This window comes from Macadamia integrifolia, unplaced genomic scaffold (assembly GCF_013358625.1).
Source record: "Macadamia integrifolia cultivar HAES 741 unplaced genomic scaffold, SCU_Mint_v3 scaffold2881, whole genome shotgun sequence".
NCBI classification, from domain to species: domain Eukaryota; kingdom Viridiplantae; phylum Streptophyta; class Magnoliopsida; order Proteales; family Proteaceae; genus Macadamia; species Macadamia integrifolia.
Genome location: NW_024869026.1, coordinates 20,354 through 27,843, shown reverse-complemented (window position 1 = coordinate 27,843; position 7,490 = coordinate 20,354). Strand labels below are relative to the sequence as shown.

General features: G+C 37.4%; 1 long non-coding RNA gene across 1 annotated transcript; it reads left to right on the top strand.

Annotated features, from left to right (window-relative positions):
* Positions 1-2,587: 2,587 nt before the first annotated feature.
* Positions 2,588-3,067, top strand: LOC122067380. Its single transcript, XR_006136678.1, has 3 exons — positions 2,588-2,617; positions 2,766-2,836; positions 2,996-3,067. It is a non-coding gene; the product is annotated as an uncharacterized LOC122067380 (long non-coding RNA).
* The last annotated feature ends 4,423 nt before the right edge of the window (positions 3,068-7,490 follow it).

The window sequence follows — 7,490 nt, the reverse complement described above, 5'->3', positions numbered from 1 at the left end:
AGCCATGGAATTTCCTCGCAGGTCCCATCCATGGTCTCTCTCTCTCTTCTTTGATGGACTAACTCACTAACCTTCCTAAACCCTCTCTTCCTTGTGCTTTCGGGACCTCCACTTGAAATTTGTTAATGATCTTTATTCAATTTGGATTCTGATAAGTAGATCAAGATTCACATTCTTCTTTGGTCAAAACAAGGAAAAAACCTCTCTCTAAACCAAACATATCAGGTAATGTTTTCTTCTTCAAAGTTCATCATATTTTTTCTTTTCATCCCTTTCGCTTTTTTCATCATCTCCTCTCACATCCTACCACCAGTCAACCTTTCTGATTTTAAATTCAAACCATTGTCAAAACCTAGAAAAAAAACTTTGGTTTTCTCTCTCAACATCTCTTATCAGCTCCATCCCATGCATTCTTGACAATGATGGAAGACAATCCCCTTCTCCTAGTCATGTGGAAACTTTCTACCAACCTTAGATTACAAGGGACGACTTAACACCCAAGTCCCACAGATATTCGTTTGTTTTCTCCATTTGTTTTTCCATGCAAAATAATCACAAGTAATAAAATAAGACATTGACTTTTCTTCCTTGATGAAATTCGTGAATGCAAATTCTTATAAATTAATGGAAGTCTTATGCAGGAAGAGATGGACATACTGAAAATCGGACCCATCATCAATATAATAGTGTACAATCCTTATTGACATGTACGATTGTACACTATTATACTGATGATGGGTAAAAAAAAAAAAAAAAGTAAAAGACATGTATGATTGACTAGGGTTTGACAATAATACGATTACATGCTGTATAATCTATTATGTGATATTGTTTTAGTAAAGAGATTTATATGCAATTTATAGGATTAAATAGAAAATCATTTATTAAGTTTGGGAGATAATGGTATTAGTTTATCTTTGCTGTCATCCTCTTGTAATTTGTGTGAAGCTTAATGCCGATGGTTGCTCTCGAAGTAATCCAAGGAAATCTGGCATGGGAGTGTCTTTCGACATGATCATGCTAGGTAAATTTTTTCTTTCTGGAATGTCTTGGGATTAAAATAGATCCACCATTGCACCAAAATCCGCAGCTGATCCCATGTTGAAAGCACCCATACCTCGTTTTTCATGCGATTGGAGTGTAGCATTAAAATCACCAACAACCATCCATGGCACATTTGGACCAGGATACGATGCTACTAAATGCGACCACAACTCCCTCTCGCAGCATGAAAGCATTTCGCATGGACCACAGGAATAACATTGTTTTTCTGTAAACATGAAATGCCAAGAGTAATATGTTGCTCTAAAATTGATAAAATATCCGGCTTTCTAACACCTCTTCTCCAAACTACCCAAAGATTAGGTACTTTGTCAGGTCTCTCATTATGGATAAACTCATAATCGAACCCCCTCTTGTTAAAAAACATCTTTGGAAAGGCAACCACCTCCACCTCAGGCTCTGCAATACACAAAAATTCTAGAGAAATCTCCCTCAAAAAAATTCCTAAGACCAACCTGGTTGCTGCCTTCTTCATCCCTCTATTATTCCAAAAGAGGGCTTTCCTCAATCACTTTTTGGCTAAAGCAATATGATTAGACTTACGCGAAGTCTGCTCTGTATTTGCAATTTGTTTCCCCTTATGTTGTCTTCTAACCTCCATACCTAAAGATTCTCTCGCAAGCTGCCCTATCCACGTAAGCCACATCTGTATGATACATAACCCACTACAAGAAAAAGGGGTATTTGCGACACTTTTTTAGAGACGGACATATTTTCTGTCTCCTAAATTAATCATTCGAGACATATATAAATTCGTCGCTAAATTTTGATTATTTGAGACAAAGACTATACCGTCGCAATATTTGAGACGGATTATTTCCGTTGCTATTGTGCTGTCCCTATATATCTAACAATTGGGACAAAAAATTTACCATCTCAATTTTTGAGACAGATCTTTCTGTCCCGTCAGCGATTGAATTTTATATCTATTAAGACAGAAAGTTTTTCCATCTCTAAATGGACAATTAAAGACAAAAATAAATTTGTCCCTAATTATGAAGCAATTGAGACAGATTTTAACCGTCCCATATTTAGGGACGGATTATTTTCTGTCTCAAGTATTACGAATTGGGACAGTTTATACTCCATCGCTATTGGTCACGTATTTTGCTATGAATTGAGTTTTATATCTATTATGACGGATAGTTTTTCATCTCTAAATCGAAGGAGAAAGACGTCCCTACCTATGTAGCAATTGAGACAGATTTTAACCGTCCCATATTTAGGGACGGATTATATTCTGTCGCTACTGCTCACATATTTCAACTTCCCGCGAAATACTTGGCCAACCGCGCTTTTCCATATTTCGACCAGACTCTGGAATTATAAGAAGGGGAAAATCAATGCCACTGCTCGCATACTACTTTTCCAAAATCAAAGCCGATACTCGCATACCTGCTCGTCATGTTTCATCCGAGGTTTTCCAAAATCGAAGACCTAACAGGGTCATTATATTTCACGCCTTCACTCACTGGTTTCCCACGAAGTGAGCATCCGTTGTAAATCTCCAAGAAATTTGATCATCTTCCTTCCCAAAACTGAAACCCAAAGTCAGGTACGCTATTTTCCTCTCCCACTTCTCTTTATTATGATTTTTCTTGTATTTTGATCTATTCCTTACCATTAAATCTCATATTTCAACCGAGTTTTTCAAAATCGAAGATTGCAACCTTTCCACCTTCACTCCCTGGTTTCCCACGAAGTGAGAGCAACCGTTGTAAATCTCCAAGAAACTCGATCATCTTCCTTTCCAAAAGCTGAAACCCGAACTCAGGTACGCTATTTCCCTCTCTCACTTCTCTTTATTATGATTTTTCTTGTATTTAGATCTTTTCCTTATCATTAAATCCAGTCATATTTCAACCGAGCTTTTTCAAAATCGAAGATCTAACAGTGCAACCTTTCCTCCTTCACTCCGTGGTTTCCCATGAAGTGAGAGCAACCGTTGTCAAGAACAGAAGAAACTCGATCATCTTTCTTCCCAAAAGCTGAAACCCTAAGTCAGGTACGCTATTTTCCTCTCTCACTTCTCTTTATTACGATTTTTCTTGTATTTTGATCTATTTCTTACTATTAAATCAGCATAAGAGAGGAATCCACGGAAATGGTGGAGTTCCTGTCTCTTACCATGATCAATGTAGTGTTTCTTATTATGTTTGGATGAGTATTCTTGCTTCTTTTTTTTTTTTAAATCTTTCTTTACACCTATGAGCAGTGTGGTATATGAGAGGAATCCACAGAAGTGGCCGTTTAATGCTTTCCCAAATTTCAGAATGAATTCAATACCCATATCCAGAACTAATTCATATAATACAACGGTGAGTAACATATTAGAGCTTGAATTAGAAATTAAATTGATCCATTATTTGTGCTGCAGTTCCAGAGATTGAATGGTTTAAAAATTTATGATTATGATGGCTGATCATGGAACAATTTGCATCATATAATAGCATAAAAAACTTAGAATTTACAGATCAATGACTGGGACAGGATTAGGAGTGTATGAATTAGGAATTAAGTAGAGGAGTACTATTTTCCCTGACTGCAGCACATGCCCATGTGTTGCAGTCTATTTTATTTTTCCCTGTTTTTAGGGATATTTAGGCCAGATTTGATGATGATTGAATTTTCAGTTTTTTAATCATAGATGATAATTGAGGCTTCCACCCCTTACTCTGTATAAAAGATTCCCACTATCTCATATCATGTGCTTTTTTCCCCCTATTTGAAATAGGTGCAAATGAGAATCCATGTGGCTAACTCTATTTAGTTGGATAGGTTGAGTTGGAGGAGGTGTTGCTTGTTAGCCATGTGTAAATATGGGTAAATAGATTCTCTATTGAACAACTAAATTTTCTTTCAATGGTGAAGGAAGAAACCCATGCTCATGGTCATCAGTATCATTAAATGATCAAGGGAAATTAACTAGCTTAAGTTAGAGGTATAGCATGTTCATGTGAGACTGTTTGCATGAACAGTGGTTTGGGGCCAATATGAATAACTATCTGGCTGAGATTATTTTACCTTCAATTTTTTCAAGTTTAAAAATTAAGGCGGCACAAACAAGGTGCCAAGGTGTCGCCTATGCGACCAAGGCCCTAATCCAGACAAAGCCGCTTGCTATGCGATGCTTTGACAACTAAGGTTTTGAAGATGGAAAGCAACAAGTAGATATCCTCCCATAAAAGGTCTATGTTGAGGACATCAAAGTAGATATGACTGAAGTGGTGATAGATGAGGTAGCAGTCAAGAATACTTCACAAGAAATCATCAACATGCATGATACTGTCCTTGAAGAGTGGAGTATGTATCTTAAGTCTTTGATGAGCAAGTTCCCAAATACCTAGACTTTGAGTATATGACGTTCACGGCTGCTATTGATTCAGAGGTTGAGCACATAGAGTTCATCATGCCACCAAAGTTCTTCAAAGAGGACTCCCCGCCTCAAATATTACATTCCATGCTTCCAAGAGTTGCCGGAGTTATGTTATGGACTGAAGCTTCACCTTCATCACACCAAGGTGATTGTTCGAATGTCTAAAACTCGAGATTGAGTTTCTTTTAAGTAGGGGAGAGTTGATGTAGATTGAAGCATGATATTGTTCATGTGAACATACCCGTAGTTACTGTTCACATGACACTGTTAATGTGAACAGTGGTGTGGGGCGCATATCTTGACACTATATATATATATATATATGTATTTATTAAGTTTTTCGACGCGGTATATGCCTTTGGACTCTTGGGAGGAGTGGCAGAAGAGTGTAAGACCACGATTGTGCCCAAGTTATGTTGGAAATACCATCTTAAAACTTAGATCTAGGAGATTACCCCAAGATTAAGAATTCTCAAATTATGAATCGTCTACCCCGCTCCATGTCGATGAGATCGGCAAGTGAGGCGAGCACAAGTTCTAATGTGCTCAATTACGATGAACAAACCACAAGAATAGACTGACAACTTCAAAGCTGGAATATGCCAAAAATCTCAAGAAATGATATCTATGATCGTGACTGGTTCGGCCTCGAAACAGTTAAGACCGTAGAACAAACCATTAATTTCACCCCCCAAACACAAGAAATTCAACTTTTTGATCCAAACACCTTACAAGAATTATACAAAGACCACAAATTTAATTATGTCCACATTGGTTTAGTCCAAGTGGCCATCAAACCTCTTCACCGAGAAGGCATAACTTGTCAAAATTGGTATGTTCGCATAACCTTAGTTGTTAATGCCTCATTCAAATTTTCGGCCATTGCCTTAGTTGATTCTGGTGCAAATGCCAATTGTATCAATGAAGGTGCTATTCCAACCCAGTTTTATGAAAGAACCACCCAATGCCTTAACACGGCTAATGGATCTAGGTTGAATGTCCAATACAAACTTTCAAATACCCATGTCTGTAACCAAGGCCTCTGCCTTCCCCAAACCTTCATCCTCGCAAAAGACCTTGACCAAACCATAATCCTTGGTCAGCCTTTTTTAGAAAAAATCAAACCTTTTAAAATAACCCAAGATGGGATTTCCACAAAATTCCAAGGACAAAAGATTGTCTTCCCATTTTTACAAGCCCAAAATCCTGACAACCAAAACGTTAACAAAATTAAACAATTAAACTTTCTCAAAACAGAGCTTCTCCATGAAAGAATCTCTGACCATCTTAAAAATCCCAAAACTATTCATCAAATTAATCAAATCAAGACAAAATTCGAATCCAATCTTTGTTCTGATTTTCCTGATGCCTTTTGGCACCATAAACAGCATATGGTTTCCCTGCCTTATGCTTCTGGATTTTCAGACCTCCAAATCCCAACTAAAGCACGACCGGCCCAAATGAATCAAACTCTCCTTGAGACTTGCAAAGAAGAGATTAATGATCTCTTGGCTAAAAAGCTCATACCTCTCCTTGGAGTTGTACAACCTTTTACGTCAATAAGGCTGCCGAAATAGAAAGAGGTACTCCCAGGTTAGTCATTAATTACAAACCCTTAAATGATGCCCTCCAATGGGTCAGATATCCAATCCCAAACCAAAAAGACCTTCTACAAAGAATTTATCAAGCAAAAATTTTCTCCAAATTCGATATGAAGTCTGGTTTCTGGCAGATCCAGATCCAAGAAAAAGATCATTACAAAACCGCCTTCACAACTCCCTTCGGCCTGTATGAATGGAACGTCATGCCATTTGGCCTAAAAAATGCCCCTAGTGAATTTCAAAAGATCATGAATGACATTTTTAACTCCTATGGGCAATTTACCATTGTCTATATTGATGATGTCCTGGTTTTCTCAAATTCTGTTGAACAACACTTCAAACACTTAAGAACATTTTATCAGATTACAGGATCGAGATAAACCAAAATCCAGGGAAATAGAGATCTCCTAGTTCTGTATGGCAATCAGGACGAGATAGGTGCAATACCTTACTCCAATCCAACAAGGAGACTTACACTAAGATAGGTGCAATACCTTACTTAGAACTAATTTGTGCTAAAATTAAAATAAACAAAGAAAGAATAAGACCATAAACTCAAAATAAAAGATACGGAATTGCAGAAAATAAAAAGCTGCTTGACCGGATCTATTTTTCACAGTCAAGAGGCACTACTGTAGGCTTCTCTGTGAAGATAGAACAAGAAGCTACTATATGCAGATGCAGAAAATTAATAATGCAATCAAAAGTAATATATTTGAAAATAAAGTGTACAATATTTGGAGATTTTGATCCAGAGTTCTTGAGTCTTTGGGTAGGTTTAGGTTAGAGGATTTGAGAAGAAGAAGGATATTTGGTCTTAGAAGTCTTTGAGCTGCAGGTGGCTAACCTTTGGAGAGACGATCAGACTTGAGATAATTGGAACCTGCTGTTGAAGATCGTCGGAGCACTTGGAGGTCCGGTGGATCAGTTGGAGATCTTGGAAGAACTTGTGAGGACAAAGCTTGCTTCGGAGCTTCTCTCTCTAAGTTCTAAGTTTACAAGTTGGAGTATTTTTTTCAAGTGGTTTGGGTAATGGGGTGATACTCCTTTTATAATGCAAGGAGGCTCATTTGAGTTACATGTGGGTTTGGAGAACATTTGGATTTCATTTGGTACTGTACCAAAGTATCTCGATCCTGTAATCTGGTATCAAAGCCACGGTAGTGGTGGATTCGGTTTACTTCTTTGCAGATTTCTTTTTATTTGAAAAACTTCTTGTATTAAGGGGATGACTGCCCCAATCTTGGAGTGTGAGAATTTTGCATATTACGTCGGAATCCTCAAACAAAGACTTATGAATGACAACGAAGAACAATTAGTCCAATTCACTTCTGGTATCTGGAACTCCGCTCAAAAGAATTACAGTGCCATCAAAAAAGAAATCTTATCAATTGTTCTTTGCATACAAAAATTTCAAAATGCATTATTAAATAAACCATTTTTAGTACGTG